The sequence below is a fragment of the Nomascus leucogenys genome, chromosome 25 (assembly GCF_006542625.1).
Source record: "Nomascus leucogenys isolate Asia chromosome 25, Asia_NLE_v1, whole genome shotgun sequence".
In the NCBI taxonomy this organism is placed as follows: Eukaryota; Metazoa; Chordata; class Mammalia; order Primates; family Hylobatidae; genus Nomascus; species Nomascus leucogenys.
Window position 1 is genome coordinate 16,814,864 of NC_044405.1, and position 18,160 is coordinate 16,833,023.

Genomic DNA, 18,160 nt, shown 5'->3' on the forward strand with positions numbered 1-18,160 from the left:
ATTATACATAGTTATTGATCTAATTTATTTTATATCCAATATCTTAAACATACTCCCATGTCACTAAAATATTATGGCTGGGCACACTGGTGCACACTTGTAATCCTAAGGATTGCTTCAGCCCAGTTCAAAACCAGCCTGTGCAACATGGTGAAACCCGTCTCTACTGAAAGTACAAAAATTAGCTGGACATGGTGGCAGGCACCTGTAATCCCAGCTACTCAGGGAGGCTGAGGTAGGAGGATCAATTGACCCTGGGAGGTTGAGGTTGGAGTGAACCATGATTGTGTCACTGCACTCTACCCTTGGTGACAGAGACCCTGTCTCAAAAAAAAAAAAAAAAAAAGCAACTACATAATAAGGTGGTATGGTTTGGATTTGTGTTCCCACCCAAATCTCATGTTGAAGTATAATCCCCAATGTTGGAGAAAGGGTCTGGTGGGAGGTGACTGGATCATGAGGGTGGACATCCCCCTTGTTGTTCTCATGATAGTGAGTGAGTTCTCACAAGATCTGGTTGTTTGAAAGTGTACAGCACCTCCACCCTCTCTCTCTTCCACCTGCTCTGGCCATGTAAGAGTTGCCCGCTTCACCTTCTGCCATGAAAGTAAGTTTCCCGAGATCCCCCAGCCATGCTTCCAGTATAGCCTGGAGCACCATAAGCCCATTAAACCTCTTCTCTTTATAAATTACCAAATTTCAGATATTTCTTTATAGCAGTGTGAGAACAGACTAATACATATGGATATTCCATAACTTACTTAACCATTTCTTTCTTTTTGGACAGTGAGATCATCTCTGGTAGTTGAACATTCACAAAATTATCTCAGCTTGCTTTCTTAGTAAGAGGTTAACCTTTCCAAGATGATGGTGCAGGAATTCATGAATGGAGCAGCTACCCTCATCAACTACTTTTTACTAACTAACCCCTTAAGCACAAGACAACAAAAGGTCCCAAGACGTGACCATGTTACTAGGCCGCACATATGTAATTGCATATTTGTGATCTTTTTTTTTTTTTTTTTTTGAGACAGAGTCTCACTGTGTTGCCCAGACTGGAGTGCAGTGGCATGATATGGGCCCACCACAACCTCCGCCTTCCAGGTTCAAGTGATTCTCCTGTCTCAGCCTCCCAAGTAGCTGGGATTACAGGTGCCTGCCACCATGCCCAGCTAATTTTTGTATTTATAGTAGAGACAGGGTTTCGCCATGTTGGACAGGCTGGTCTCGAACTCCTGCCCTCAAGTGACCCACCCACCTCAGCCTCCCAAAGTGATGGGATTACAAGTGTGAGCCACTGCACCCAGCATATTTGTGATCTTTTCCATGAGCTGACACTCTGTGCTGTGTTTGTCAAATAGGGCACTGGAGAGAATGAAAAGATCTGTGCACAAACGTACCATAAGCTAACCTGTTATGATGTAACCCTTTTCCCTCTTTTTCTTGCATGTGTCCTGCTCTCTCCCCCAAGTCCTCTTTTGTATCCCACTTCTTACTACCAATTACCTGTTAAGAAACCCTCCAAAGGTCAAAAGTCTCAGTCTCAGTGCTATTGACATTTTGGGCTGAATAATTCATTGTCACAGGGAAAGAGAGAAGTTCTGTGCATTGTAGGATGTTTAGCAGCATCCCTGGCCTCCATCCACTGGGATGCCAGTAGCAACCCACAACAACCCCATTATGACAGCCAAAACCAACTCTAGACATTGCCAACTGTCTGTCTCCTAGAAGGCAGTTTCATCCCCAGTTGAGAAACAATAATCTAAATTGATCATTTACTTATTTGATAATAAAGGCAAGGATGAGATCCACTAGAGCTGTGAGAATTCAGTTTCAATTACATTAACACGCTGACTATAATCACTTGGTAGCGATTACCTGATATCATGCGGGGGAAAGTGCTACCGTTGATTGGGGATGTCTGCCACAGGTTGGGGAAGGGCAGCCTGCCGTCCCCACCACCTCACCAGAGGCAGCTAAACAGGAACAGGGGGTGGCAACAGTGATTAAAACTAGACTTGGCCCCAAGAGACCCAGACCCAATGCCATCTTCCCTTGAACCCACAGAAGAATAACAGAAACCTTAAAAGCATTGTATTCTTTGTTTTTGTTTGTCTGTTTGTTTGAGATGGCATCTTACTCTGTCACCCAGGCCGGAGTGCAGTGGCATGATCTCGGCTCACTGCAACCTCCGTTTCCTGGGTTCAAGCGACTCTTGTGCCTCAGCCTCCCGGGTAGCTGGGATCACAGGCATGCACCACCACACCCATCTAATTTTTGTGTTTTTAGTAGAGACAGTGTTTCACCATGTTGGCCAGGCTGGTCTTGAACTCCTGACCTCAAGTGATTCACCCGCACTGGCCTCCCAAAGTGCTAGCATTACAGGCATGAGCCACCACGCCCATACAGTATTGTATTCTTTAACATGCATTTGATTGTAACATCCTACGAAATGATCCCCGGAAGAAACTACAGTTGACCAGTCATTAATATGTATAAGCTTCCTATTCTATCCAAGCACGCTGTACGCCATCAAACGCTGGTAAGAAATAGAACTTACTTTACCCACATCCTCAAAAAGTTGGCAGCACTGAGTGCTAACCCAGAAACCATAATTATCATGAAAGGAAATAGAACCACTTTCTGCTGAACCATGTAATCTATGTTTAAAAAAGAGGGAGGGCTCTCTCGAAGAACCACTGGTTGTCTAAGAATATAACGGCTAGTGTAGAACAAACCAGACTGAGATGGAACAAAACCATGGATGGCTGATGCTTCCGATTGTCAATAGGGTCTTGATCACCAGCAATGTAACCTTGCAGTTACCTAACCTCTCTGTGTCTCAGTTTCCCTCGTTTGGTAAAACAGGGATAAAATAGTACTCATACCTCCTAGTGTTGTTAGGATGAAGAAATAAGAGAATAACAAAAGCCATATGCAGTAAGTATTCTACAAATGTTAGCTAGTATTGTGTGATGTCAGAACCATATTCAATCGAGAAAGCATCCAACAGCTTGTGTCATATTTGCCAGAAGCTTAGCTGGCAAGGTGTTAAGAAATGAGAAACTCAGAAAAAGTCTCACTCAAAGGCTGTATTCACAATCTAGCTTCCCTTATAATTTCAGTGTGCTCAAACTACATCTCATGCAGGTCCAAATATTTCTTCTTACCTAGTCCTTAGTGGAATTAAGAAAATCTGATCACCACACTGCTGACTCCCCCAATCCCCAAGCCCCACATATCTGATTATAGCCTAATTCCTGACACAAAATAAACCTAAATTCTTGGCCTTTAAAAAAAAGTCACAACACAAATGACCAAGTTAATACAGATGCTATCAGGGTTGTCCTGGTCCCAGATCAGTGATTCTTAGCAGAATAGGTTAAGAAAACCTTTAGATTTCCAATGGATTGAAAGACAAATGGCTGGGCACAGTGGCTCATGCCTGTAATCCCAGCACTTTGGGAGGCTGAGGCGGGCAGATCACGAGGTCAGAGCATCGAGACCATTCTGGCCAACATGGTGAAACCCCGTCTCTACTAAAAATACAAAAATTAGCTGGGTGTGGTGGCGTGTGCCTGTAATCCCAGCTACTGGGGAGGCTGAGGTGGGAGAATCACTTGAACCAGGGAGGCAGAGGTTGCAGTGAGCCGAGATCGTGCCATTGCACTCCAGCCTGGTGACAGAGGGAGACTCCGTTTCAAAAAAAAAACAAAAAAAGACAAATGAAGTGGTAAACTGTCCACTTTAATTAGTTGCAGAGGAAAACAAGCATTTACATTTTCTGTGTTCCCCATTCTAGTTCCCAGCACCCCACCATGGAAGGAAACACATAAGGTAATATCTCAGTGGGTTCCCAGAGCAGAAGAGTCACAGCAAGATGATTATGGTGCCTATTTAATCAGCTGGTCTTAACAGGTCACCATGCTTTTATGAACTCAGGATATGGGAAGAATCCATTGTGATTTTACTGGTTCAATTTCTCTTTTCATCTTAGAGGGAAATGCTTGCCTTTTTCCATGTGAAAAGTCACAGCACAACAGAATCATGGCCCATTAGGGTTGGAAGGAACTTAGCAAATATTATAAACAGCATTTACCAAGGTGTGGCCCAAGCATCCCCCTGCCTAAGAATCACATGTGACACTTGTTTAAAATGCAGATTCATGTGTTGGTATTCAACAAACTCATTCCTTCTTAAATGTGGCTGCATGGCTTGACTCTAGCCAATAAGGAATGTGAGTGGGAAAGATGTGTCTTTCCCTCTCACAAACCTGCAAGCTCTTTCCCCTTCTAGGACTTGAGTCCCAGGAATATGGCAACGTTGGAAGGTACAAGTTGGCGATGGCAGAGCCACAATATGGAAGGAGCCTGGGTCCTGGAATCACCATTTGGTAAAGAACTTTTATGTGGACAAGAAATAACCTTTTGTTGGGTTAAGCCACTGTAATTTCAGACTTTGTTCCAGGAGTGAGCCTTCCCTACCTAACATACAGGCTTCCTGTCTTAGATATAGCAAGTAAGATCTGGAGGTCACTGAAGAAAAAAATTGACACATTAAAAGAATAATGAAGACTTAATTCAAAACTATTGCTGAGCATGGTGGCTCGTGGCTGTAATCCCAGCACTTGTTCCAGGAGTGAGCCTTCCGTACCTAATATACAGGCTTCCTGTCTTAGATATAGCAAGTAAGATCTGGAGGTCACTGAAGAAAAAAACTGACACATTAAAAGAGTAATGAAGACTTGATTCAAAACTATTGCTGAGCATGGTGGCTCGTGCCTGTAATCCCAGCACTTTGGGAGGCCAAGGTGGGTGGATCACTTGAGCCCAGGAGTTCGAGACTAGCCTGGGCAGCATGGTGAAACCCCATCTTTACAAAAAAAAAATACAAAAATTAGCCAGGCAGGGTGGCACATGTCTGGAGTCTCAGCTGCTCAGGAGGCTGAGGTGGGAGGATCATTTGAGCTCAAGAGGTGGGAATTACAGTGAGCTGAGACAGTGCCTTTGCACTCCAGCCTGGGCAATGAAATGAGACCCTATCTCAAAACAAACAAACAAATGTATATATATATTTGTTATATATATATTTATATATTTGTTATATATATTTATATATTTGTTATATATATATTTATATATTTGTTATATATATTTATATATATATGTTATATATTTACATATATTTGTTATATATATTTATATATTTGTTATATATATTTATATATATATTTGTTACATATATATATATATAAATAAAACAATAAGGGTATTGTAACAGGGAAAAGAGATCAAGCTCAACTCCAAACACAGCAAGGACAAGTGGGAACTTACAGCCAAGGAGTGAAGCTGAGAGGGTCAGTCAATGGACAATTACTAAGACGTAACATCAGGAGTAGGGAGATTTTTTTTTTTTTTTTTTGAAACGGAGTCTCCCTCTGTTGCCCAGGCTGGAGTGCAGTGGCACGATCTTGGCTCACTGCAACCTCCGCCTCCTGGGCTCAAGTGATTCTCCTACCTCAGCCTCCTGAGTAGCTGAGGCTACAGGTGCATGCCACCATGCCTGGGTAATTTTTGTATTTTTAGTGGAGACAGGGTTTCACCATGTTGGCCAGGCTGGTATGGAACGTCTGACTTCAAGTTGTCTACCCGCCTCAGCCTCCCAAGGCGCTGGGATTACAGGCGTGAGCTACCACGCCCGGCTGGGAGATTCCTGCAATCTTGCAAAACTGGTCTAACAGAATTCTTGCTAAAGACAGGCCAAGGACTTACACATCAAAGGTGGAAAATGAGGAACTTGATCAGAGTATCAAGGGTGGTCAGATATCAAGAATGAGAGGATAACCTAGCAGGATTCTTTGCTAAGACTGGAAGGGATAGGCCAAAGAGAGGATGGGGCCAGGGTCACCGCCTAGTCAAAAAGAGGGCTCAGAGGAGCCTGACTACAGTTTCATCAAGGAGGGAATTATTGTCAAGGTACGGGTCTGGAATTCTGTCTTTAACAAGCTCATTAAGATTTAGAAAGAAAAATAAGCTGAGGAAGGAGAATGACCGTGCATCAGGTCACATATGCAAATATGAGACGGCCAGGACCTGAAGAAGTCCCCAGGGATTGGTCAGGTTGGATCCAGTGTTTCAATGAACTAGTGTATTAAATACCAAATTGCAATACGGCTCCTACGTACATGTTACCCAGGATTGAAAGCAACTTTGAACTGCCTTGGAGCAATTTCCACAGAAAGTGTATCTGCCTGAAAAGTAGAAACCTTGGACTGTGGAGTTTCATTTTACAACTTTAACTCTGAAAAAAAACAAAGGGAAAAGAGGATGGAAAGGAATGGGTTACAAAAGTGCCCAATGTGGGACAAGGCCAGGCCTGTTGGACTCTCCAGCTGCTTTGGTCATTGGGAATAATTAAACCCCCTAGTAACAGACAAGAAATAATGAACAGACATATCAGGGCCAGCTCCCCAGATATTATAAAAGCATGGGAAGTAGGGGAGGCAACATCTTCCCACAAGACAATTACAGTAGAGATGTGCCCATAACCCAAAATGCTTTATAGAATTAGGTTCAGAGTCTATGGACCATGCTGCTATGTCAGTGGTATAATTCTTTTCCTTTTAAGGAAAGATCTGATATTTTCATGGTTTTTTAAATGTTATCATGCAGAGCTAAGTGTTAATATTCTTTTGATGCATTCTCCTGCTTTTTAGCCTCTCTTGCCTTCCTTGCAAATCTGCCTGTTGAAGCCCTCCTTGACCATCAAGGACCAGTTTAAATGCCCTCATGTAAGAAGTCTCACCTGACCCACAACCACCACTAGAATAAAATCCCCTGATACCAGACTCCTGTGGTCCATCAGTGGTGAATCTCTTTTAGCTTCTGAAATATAATTTCTGATATTTATTAGAGGCAAAAAGAATCATATTTTATAGCCACAGTTTCTACAATGAGCCCTGAACTATTGTGGTTTTCCAAGTTTTCATTCTCAAATAAGCTCAGAGTATCCCTATTCCTCCTGCAAATCCCTAAAAACTGGAATTTGAAATTCATTGTATGCAATATAAATCTGACTGGTTACATAATATAAAACATCAGACAGAGCTGGCTTCCATTCAAGTCATTTAGAACATGTTCCATAAAAGCTGAACCTCATGGGAGGCAGCCTCTCAAAGCCAAAGCAAAGCTGCAGTTCATCCTTAGACCCTCTTTGGTCTCAAATTAAAATATCCAGGAGGATAGAAATTGATGACATTTCATTAAGTAAAAAATTTCATGAAAATCAATTCTAACCTCTGTAGCTCCCAGCAGTGAGACCTGTGTTTATATGAACAGCATTAAAGATAAGCTGTCCCACGGAAATTACAGCAGCAGTTATCAAACAACTTTAATGCACTCTTAAGTAGAGGCACTAAAATTTAGAATTTGCACTGGCTGTTCTGTCATTCACAGCGTGGCGCTGAGTCAGCCTGCAACCACACAAGAAAACAGCTGTTGAGAAATACAGCTTCCTGATTTAAAAATAAATCAGTAAATTTCTACTGAAAGTTTCTGTTAAATTCCTTATTGCATTCTATTTCAAAGGAGGGGTAAAATATCTAGAATGCCACAATGGTTTTTAAGCATAAGGGGTTGGATCTGATGAATTTCATGTTTGTGCTCTGGGAATTTACTAGAAAAAAATGAGGGATAGATGACTAATTGCTACAATATTAATTTCATACTTACATTCCCCATAAGGCATGAAGCAAAATTTGTCAGCTTGAGGGAAATGAGACTGGACTAATTATCAGGACCTCAGCAAATAATGATCCAATATCCAAAGAACTGCAGTCTGCCATTAAATATGTGACAATTTTTTTTAAAAAGTCAGCAAACTTTTCTAAGAAATAAGAGAATGCAGGCCAGGTGCGGTGGCTCTCGCCTGTAATCCCAGCACTTTGGGAGGCTGAGGTGGGTGGAACACCTGAGATCGGGAGTTTGAGACCAGCCTGAGCAACATGGTGAAACCCCATTTATACTAAAAATACAAAATTAGCCGTGTGTGGTCACACATGCCTGTAATCCCAACTACTTGGGAGGCTGAGGCAGGAGAACTGCTTGAACCTGGGAGGCGGAGGTTGCAGTGAGCTGAGATCGTGCCATTGCACTCCAGCCTCGGCAACAAGAGCAAAATTACATCTCAAAAAAAAAAAAAAGAAAGAAAGAAATAACAGAATGCAAAGACAACTACTGCTTTTGCTACAGGCAATTTTATGCCCAGTAACAAGTAGATAATGTTTCTGTGGGAAATGTCTCCTAGCATATGAGATACAACATCAAATGTCACAGGCTAATGTGAGAAACAGTCTATGATGATGAGTGAATCTTGACTTTGAGCAAGACATGGAAACTCCAAGGCCTCAGGTTTTGTTTTTAAATCTATAAAAATAAAGAATCTAGGCTCATTGTATTATTGTGCCCCTGCTGGCTTCAACCTTCTGTAATGCTAAGACCAGCCTTACTCTGTTTAATACGTGTGTCTTTCAGAATGTTCTTTAACCACGGTTCTTCTTTAACCACGGTTCTTCTGTATGACATTTCTTCTGGTTTTGCTGAAAGAGGGGCAATGGCCACTCCAAAAGACTCCTTTATGTAAGTTCCAAACTTTGTGGAAAATAATCCAGTAAATCCAGGAGATGTTATATTCCCACTTGCCATTCTGGATGTCGTCTATAATTCCAATTAATAGGGACACAGCTCACTGGTGATTGCACGGAATTCTATCACCCCAAATGCTCACCTCTCACTGCCTACCCTGCAGAAATCTCAGGCACTCAAACTGCAGGCAGTATCCAAAGACCTGTTCTCTTCATCAGGAGACCCAGGAGATCCCTAATCCTTGTAAAATTCAAGAGTTTATTCAAGACTATCCACCATTGTTTCCTGGAGCGGACTCTACCCATTACATTTTAACAGCCCTCTCTGACTCAGGGACATGAGTACAGCCAGGGGGAGGAGGGGAGGAGAGATGATAAAAGAGAGATTGGGGTTTTGTTGGTTGTATTTTAACATTTGGGTTTTGGGAAGGTTGGTTTCATGGTTTTGCTTTTGGTTTTTTGAGGACTCTGTTTGTTTTTATTTTTATTTTTTTATTTTTGAGATGGAGTTTTGCTATTGTTGCCCAGGCTGGAGTGCAGTACCATGATCTCAGCTCACTGCAATCTCCGCCTTCCAGGTTCAAACTATTCTCCTGCCTCAGCCTCCTGAGTAGCTGGGATTACAGGCACCCGCCACCACGCCCAGCTAATTTTTGTATTTTGGGTAGAGGCAGGGTTTCACCATGTTGGCCAGGCTGGTCTTAAACTCCTAACCTCAGGTGATCCACCTGCCTCGGCCTCCCAAAGTTCTGGGATTATAGGTGGGAGGCACCTCGCCCCGCCACTGTGTTTGTTTTTTAACTAACCCTACCATTGGCTGAAATTTCTGCAGCTGAAAAATAGAAGCAAGCTCTAGTTGCTTTCTACTTAAGATAGGTATGTAAGTCCTGGCTACATCATGCCTCATGACCCAGCCATTCTGGGGCACAGGCAGCAGGCAGCATGCATAATTCCATCTGTCTCATGCTAAGATTCACTGGTGATCACTTTCAGAGAACACACTGAGCTTCCAGTGAAACTTTACACACTGAAAACTTACACACCACACTTTCATGGTGGACTGCAAGGTCAGCATTTATGGGCACTACTGAGAGAAGGCCAGGGAGAGTGATGAAGTATGAATACGAAAGATGTAGAGAAGGCAAAGAAACCAGAAAAGAAACACAAAGCATATGTCCCTGACATAACGATGGGAGATAATCACTCACCACAAACAGGAAATAGAACAAGGAAGACCTCTAGCCACAGTGGCAGGCACCATAGCAGCAGCCGGGCCACTCTCAGCCAACCCACCAGAGCCTTTTCGTGCAAAATGTTATCAATGTGCTGCACATCTTCAGTGAAAACAAATGCTAAGCACAGAAAAGTTGCAAATCTTGCAGTAAAAGCAAAACAGTAAAGTTCAAATAGAAATACTTTATTCATCTTAAAGAAAAGATTTACTTTGAAGAAAGTAGGGAAGCTGGAGACATTCTTGGAAATTCTGGTTTGCAAAACCATTGGTTTTGTTTACTGTCAGGGATTTTGTGTTAAGACAAATGATATCAGTATCATTCTTACCACTATGAACCACAATTATTACGGCCATTATGGGCCTTAAAGTAGGACAGGATACGGTAGGATAATAAGAAAGATGGAAAAGTAGGCCAGACACAGTGGCTCACACCTGTAATCCCAGCACTCTAGGAGGCTGAGGAAGGGGATCACTTGAGCCCAGGAGTTCGAGACCAGCCTAACCAACAAAGGGAAACCCCAACTCTACAAAATTTTTCTTTCTTTATTTTACTATAGCTGCTAGCAACTGGGAAAAAATTTTTTTTTTAATTAGCAGGGTGTAGTGGTGTGCACCTGTAGTCCCAGCTCTCAGGAGGCTGAGGTGGGAAGACTGCTTGAGCACAGGAGGTCAAGCCTGCAGTGAGCTGTGTTCATGCCACTGCACTCCAGCCTGGGCAACAGAGCAAGACTCTGTCTCAAGAAAATTAAAAAAAGGAAGAAAAGCAAGGGGAAGGAAAAAAGGAAAGAAAAATGGAGAAAGTAGAGAAAGAGGAAAGAAATTCTCTTAAGATCAATAAACTAGAATAAAGGAGGAAGAATATGAGAATGGTCTGAATGTGTTAAAAACTGAGCTGTGAGTTCGGAGATAAGAGGAGCAAAAGCAAATGGAAGTGAAGAGACTGTGGCTCATGTGTTTCCCTGAAGCATCTGCAGGAATGTTGGTCAGATGCCTGCCGGCCTGAGAAATGAGGAGGTGGACAGTGACCAGGGATGAGTGCTTGTACTAGTCAGGGTTCTCATGATAGACAGAATCTATACATATGTACATATATGCACAACACACATGTATATATCTGCATAAAGGATTTATCATAAGGAATTGGCTCATATGATTATGGAGGTTAACATATCTGAAGATCTGCAGCTGGCAAACTGGAGAACTAGGAGAGCAATGGTGGAGTTCCAGTCCAAGGCTGAAAGCAGGAGGGAAAAAAGTGATGTGCCAGCTCCAAAGACAGTCAGGCAGGAGAAATTCCCCCTCACTCAGGGGTAGGGCCAGAGTTTTGTTCCATTCAGGCCTTCAACTGAAAGGAGAGGAGGAGAGACGAGGCCAATCTCTTTCACTCAGTCTACTGATTTCAAGGTTCTTCTCATCCAAAAACACCCTCATAGAAACAACCAGAATATCTGACCAGATATCTGGGCACCTTGTGGCCCAGTCAAGCTGACACACAAAATTAACCATCACAGCACTCATTGTGTAATAGGCCCCAATAAAAACACATGAGGAACACTGGTGACTCCTAAAACATCTATATTGACCAAGATTAGAGGACAGAATCTAAATTAGAAGTGCAACTTGGAGGCCAGGCGCGGTGGCTCATGCCTGTAATCCCAGCACTTTGAGAGGTGGAGGTGGGTGGATCATCTGAGGTCGGAAGTTCGAGAACAGCCTGGCCAACATGGCAAAAACCCCATCTCTATTAAAATAAGAAAGAATTAGCCGGGCGTGGTATTGTGTGCCTGTAGTCCCAGCTACTCGGGAGGCTGAGGCACGAGAATTGCTTGAGCCTAGGCAGCAGAGATTGGCAACTTGGAGAAGCCCAAGGAAGGTGCTGAGCATGGAAGTGTCTTGCAAATATTCCTTCCCAGCTCCACCACAGACCTCAGGCTGCAACTCTGCAACTTCCCTGTCACTCAAGACTCCACAATCAGAACTGTGGAGCTCTCAGAACCTCTACAAGACAGGATGGCAAATCCCCAAATTATAGGCATGGGTTTTGGGTCAGAAAGTCCAGCTCTACCAAGTGAAGTCCCCTGGCATCTACTTCTGAAAGTCCCTGTGGCCTAGGTACTTGACCTCTCCCAACCTCAGTTTCCCCATTTGCAACAGCAAATATAACAGTGCCCACCTGCCAGGATTGGCTTGTTTTGTTTTTTTTTCTGGGACAGGGTCACTCTGTCGCCCAGGCTGGAGTGCCATGGTGCCATCATGGCTCACTGCAGCCTCAACTTCCCAGGCTCAGGTGATCCTCCCATCTCAGCCTTCCAAGTAGCTGGGACTACAGGCACACACCACCACATCCAGCTAATTTTTGTATTTTTTGTAAAGATGGGGTTTCACCATGTTGCCCAGGCTGGTCTTGAACTCCTGGGCTCAAGTGATCCTCACACTGCTGTTTCCCAAAGTGCTGGGATCACAGATGCGAGCTACCGTGACTGGCCAGGATTGTTATGAGATGAGAAAGAAGCAATGGATACTAAGGAATTAGCCCAATACCAGACACATACTAGGTGCTCAAAAAAACAGTCATAGTTCTTTTTGTTTTGTTTCTTATTTTAGTTATTTAATTATTTATTTATTTGAGACAGAGTCTTGCTCTGTCTCCCAGGGTGGAGTACAGTGGCACAACCTCAGTGCACTGCAACCTCCAATTCCCACATTCAAGCTATTCTCCTGCCTCAGCCTCCTGAGTAGCTGGGATTACAGGCATGTGCCACTACGCCAGCTAATTTTTTATTTTTAGTAAAGATGGGGTCTCACCATGTTGGTCAGGCTGGTCTCGAACTCCTGACCTCAGGTGATCTGCCCGCCTCAGCCTCCCAAAGTGCTGGCATGACAGGTGGGAGCCACTGCGTCCAGTCTGCTTTTTAATTAAATGCTTGTTCCCTCCACAAAGTTTCTGCCCAGAAAAACACCAGCCACTTCCACAGAGAAATCTTCCTGACAACTGTCACAACTCCCTTTTCTTTCTATCCACGGTAGGCCTGGTTTGCAGTCAGGCAACTGACTATGTCAAGTACCAAGAGAGGTCCCTACAGATTGACCAAGCCTAGGCAGAAAATGTTCACACTGAGGCATAATTGAATTAGGCAGAAAAGCAAATACCTGGCAGGTTGGTTGAGAGGAAGGCCAGAGGGGCCTGGGGGACTTCCTTTGGGCAGCCAGGCCGATAATCAGGCAGCAACCATGTAACTGGCCTTACCTCTTCCCTCCCCACAGAATATAAGGGATAATGGAAGGAGCTGCTCATGAATCGTGCAGCTGCAGCAAACAGGCCTCCTGGGCCCCGAAAGCATTGCTACCCTTTTCCCCACTGCCTGTTACTGGACAAGGGCAGGATGCAATTTCCCTTCTTCCCAGAATATACAAGACAACTCTGTATCCTATCATAACTGGAATCCTCCAAATTACCTCTTTTCAGAGAGGCCCCATCCAACTTCCCTACAGAAACAACAGTGCCTCTCTCCTATTCCAAGGAGAAGCACGTCCGAGATGTTTTCTTGGAATGTTTCCTTGACTTTCTGCAAGAAGCAGGTCGTGTTTAACGGTGCCAGCTCCTCCTGTAGCTCTATTGTTAGGAAGTGTCACTCTTGCCCCTGGGCATCCTGCCTCCCACCCAGATCTGAGATTCTTCAAGGCGGAACAGGTGCTTTCTCTCTGCACATTGCTTTCCTGGGCCTGGGAAAATGCAGAGCACATACTCAAAGGACCTCAGTGAAGGGCAGCATTGACCCACAGAGGCACCAGGGGGACAGGGGGACTCTCTTCCCTCCTTGAGAGTTGTATTAGTCTGTTTTCATGCTGCTGATAAAGACATATCTGAGACTAAGTAATTTATAAGAACAAAGTGTAGTGGACTCACAGTTCCACATGGCTGGGGAGGCCTCACAATCATGGCAGAAGGCGAAATGCACGTCTTACATTGGTGTCAGGCAAGAGAGAGAATGAGAGCCAGGCGAAAAGGGTTTCCCCTTTTAAAACCATGAGATCTCGTGAGACTTATTCACTATCACGAGAACAGTATGGAGGAAGCCGCCCCATGATTCAATTACCTCCCACCGGGTCCCTTCCACAACATGTGGGAATTATGGGAGCTACAATTCAAGATGAGATTTGGGTGGGGCACAGCCAAACCATATCAAGAGTCCATCAAAACAGTCCTTGTGGGCTTCAGACATCATTAAGCAGCTCCTAATCCATCTAGTGGTCAATTAAGCTAAGAAGCTAAACTGAGATTCTCAGAGGAAAAAAAAAAGGTTCGAGCTGGATGGATATGGCTGAGGTCCCACATGCTAGGACAGGCCCCGGCATCTGCGTCATGCCATGGAGCAATATGCGGCTCCAAGGCCAGCATAAATCAGGCACAGAGCCACAGGCGCGGCCAGCCCACCGGACCACAGGCATGCCACAGCGTCATCCATCACATGGTGGCTGCCCGGCCACCAGCAGAGTAGGTCACGGGGACAGGAGGGCTTGGTGACTCTGGCTGCCAAACAGCAGCATGTTTGATTTAGTATTATCATATTTTTCTCATGAATTTTTAAATTCAGATAATTCACCCTGCATTGCTTTTATAGATGTATATATACACACTGCATACAGGGAAGTTAGCCAAGTCTACACATGGCTGAGTAATCCAATTTCAATGACCTTGATGATTCTAACATAAAGAAAGGCACTGGGCCTAAGTGGACCGGAGTCTGCAGTTCAGCGAAAGAGCAAACGCAGTGGCTTAGGAGGGATAATGGGAAATGTGGCCAAGGACATCCCAGGGAAGGACAGACAAGCTCCAAACCAACACAGCACAAATGTGGAAGTGAAGCAATTTGTTCATAGAGAAAAGGGTGGACAATTAAGCCAACATCAGCACCAGGCTCTGGAAGAAACTCAGTACCAGACGGAGTGAAAGCGTGTGTGTGTGTGTGTGTGTGTGTGTGTGTGTGTGTGTGTGTGTGTGTGAGAGAGAGACAGAGAGAGAGAGAGAAAGAGAGATAAAGAGAGAGTGAGAGATACCAAAACTAGTGTTTAGGAAGATGGTTTACAAGGGACATGCCCAGGAAAATTTGAGAGTACTTCGTAAGTGCAAGGATACTGAAAATGACAAAGAAAAAGAAGGGTCAGTGCTAATACCCAGACTAAAAATCTGGTGGCTGTAAGACTGGAGGTGATGCTAATAGAGATGAATTAGTTAGAAGAGGGAAAACAGTAAGTTTGGGTTTCAGGTTGAACTTCCAAGATTGGCAGACCACCTTACAGAGGGCACATCCTAAGGTGATCGATCCCAAATGATCCATGTTCTTGTATAACCCCTCCCCTTGAATGTGGGCAGGACATGACAAAATGATGAGGTGTCACTCCACTGATATATTTCATTACGTAAGACTTATCTAAGCAGGCTGGGCCTTGAAAAAGCAAACTGCCGAGCTCAGGAGTTCAAGACCAGCCGAGCCAACATGATGAAATCCTGTCTCTACTAAAAATACAAAAAGTTGGCCAGACATGGTGGCACACATCTGTAGTCCCAGCTACTCGGGAGGCTGAGGCATGAGAATCACTTGAGCCTGGGAGGCGGAGATTGCAGTGAGCCAAGATTGCACCACTGCACTCGGGCCTGGGCCACGGAGCAAGACCCTATTTTGAAACAACAAAAACAAAAGAAAGGTTATAAGCACCATGGCTATGATTAGTGTCAAATTGCCTGCCATTGTTTTAAGAAAGCCAGATACCTCGATTGGACTCTGGGGTGTTCTCCGAGGGACACCGTCATCACACAAACTCTGTACTTCCTGGAATCGATACAGCACTAAGTTACATGCACCAAATTATAAAAGACTTATCCATAATATTTTCTCACTGAAATTCTCAGGGCTTTTAATATCTCCAGAATATATTTTTCCATTTTCCATAAGACTCAGAAGTAATAAAAGCTCTAATAAATCTACTACAAAGTCACCGCAAAAAGTAGAAGATGAAGAGGACTCTGATGAAGAAAGCGATCATGATGAGATGAGTGAGCAGGAAGAGGAGCTTGAGGATGATCCTACTATAGTCAAAGACTATCAAGACGTGGAAAAAGCAATGCAGTCTTTTTGGTACGATGATGTCCTGAAGACAGGCCTAGATACTGGGAGAAACAAAGTGGAAGATGCGTTCTACAAAAGTGAACTCAGGCTGAATGGGGAAAAGTTATGGAAGAAAAACAGAACGGTCAAAGTGGGAGATACACTGGATCTTCTCATTGGAGATCTTCTGGATCCAGTGTATCTGGCAGATATATTGGATCTTCTCATTGGAGAGGATAAAGAAGCAGGAATCGAGATAGTGATGAGGATTCTCCTGAAAAAAGTGTTTGAAGACTGAAAGTGAAAAATATAGAGTGGTGTTACAGCGGTGGAAAAACTTAAAGTTGCCTAGGAAGAGAATGTCTACATAGATTGCTTTTTAGCAATAAAGCTGCTTTCTAGTGGTAGAGGAAGGGGCCAAAAAAAGAAAAAAAGAAAATTGCCATGTTGGAACTGCCCATGAAGGGGCTGCGTGGCAGGAACTGTGGGTGTCTATAGGTAGTGAGAATGGCCTCTAAGCACTGAGGTGGCCTCCAGCTGACAGCCATTAAGAAGCCAGGGGGCAGGGCCTGGTGGCTCACACCTGTAATCCCAGAACTTTGGGAGGCCAAGGTGGGGGATCACCTGAGGTCAGGAGTTTGAGACCAGCCTGACCAACATGGCGAAACTCCATGTCTACAAAAATACAAAAATTAGCCGGGCATGGTGGCGCATGCCTGTAGTCCCAGCTACTCGGGGAGGCTGAGGCAGAAGAATCACTTGAACTCGGGAGGCAGAGGTTGTAGTGAGATTGCGCCACTGCACTCCAACCTGAGCAACAGAGTGAGACTCCATCTCCAAATAAATAATAAATAAATAAATAAAATTTAAAAAAATAAAAAAATAAAGTGCAGTAAAATAAATACATTTCCATGGGTTAAAAAGGAAATGGTCAAAAAAGGGGGAAAAATAAATGTGCTACAAAGACCAACATGACCTGGCCTGCTTGACCTCACTGAAACTTCTATATGCTCCTTCTTGCTCAGCCTGGTCCAGGCACACTGGCCACCTTTCTGTTGCTCCCACTCCAGCACGAGCTGTTATTACCTCTTTCCAGAATGCTCTTCCTCCATAGCCACATTTCCTTCCATTGTTTGCCCAAAGCCTTTCCCATAAATGCCTACCCTGACCAATGTATTTTTAATTGCACTCCAGTTACCTCATGAGCTGCTGTACTTTTATCCAGACCATTTATCACCTTCTGCCATGCTATAAGATTTACTATTTGTTATGTTGATTGTTTTTCTGTCTCCCCCTGCTAGAATGCAAGCTCCACAAAGACCGATTTTTGTCTATTTTTTTGCTGATAAATTCCAAGAGTTCAGAACAATACATAGTACAAAACACGTGCTCAGGAAAATATTTACTGAATGGTTCAAGGCAGTCATTAAGCAATGAGATTGGTCTACCTGTATTACTGTAGTAAGATGTCCATGAGATCTCATAAGGTTAAAAATTTTAAGAGCATGTCAGAAAACAACATGTGTACTATGATCCTTTCTTATATACGTATAAAACAAAAACTCTCCAAGCAATCCATTCCTGAAGTCTTAACATGGGCCAGAGCAAGGTAGGCATTCACACAGGAAGGGGAGGCCATAGTGTCACTGAGTAGGGTGTCCAACCCAACCCAGCAGGGTGAGGAAGGGGCCATGTGGAACAGCAGCCCAGCACACATGTCCATGCCAAGCATGACAAGGAGGGCATCCACGTGGGAGGAGGTAGAGCCAGGAAAGAGAGATTGGTTACATACATGCCAATTGACCAAATAAGTAAAGATATAAAGGATAATGGGCACCACCAGAGTTTTGCTTGTTGGAGAAGCCATTTAAATGTGGAAAAGGAGAAAACTAGAATGAACCTAGAATGAATCTTGTGGAGCTGAATCAGAATTGAAGGCATCAGTGTGAATTCATGTGTGTGAAGATGTAATGCCCTAGTGAGCATCTTGGGACAATGACTCCCCAATAAGCAGTGAGCACACCTTAAGCCCAGATTTTGGTTTCTACATCCCAGTGTCCACTAAAAGAAACCACGACTCCTTAGAGAAATGGCTGGTTCTCCTGCTGGGGCAAGCAAAGAATAAGATGAGCCTAGAGTCCAGGCACGGTGGCTCACACCTGTAATCCTAGCACTTTG

The 18,160-nt window shown here is 43.9% G+C and overlaps 1 protein-coding gene and 1 pseudogene across 4 annotated transcripts in view; one reads left to right on the plus strand and one right to left on the minus strand.

Moving 5' to 3' along the window:
* TIAM1 (TIAM Rac1 associated GEF 1) overlaps positions 1-18,160 on the minus strand; it is a 443,928-nt gene that overhangs the window by 321,338 nt on the left and 104,430 nt on the right. The gene's annotated exons all lie outside the window — the stretch shown is intronic.
* LOC100597428 lies at positions 15,531-16,567 on the plus strand (annotated as a pseudogene).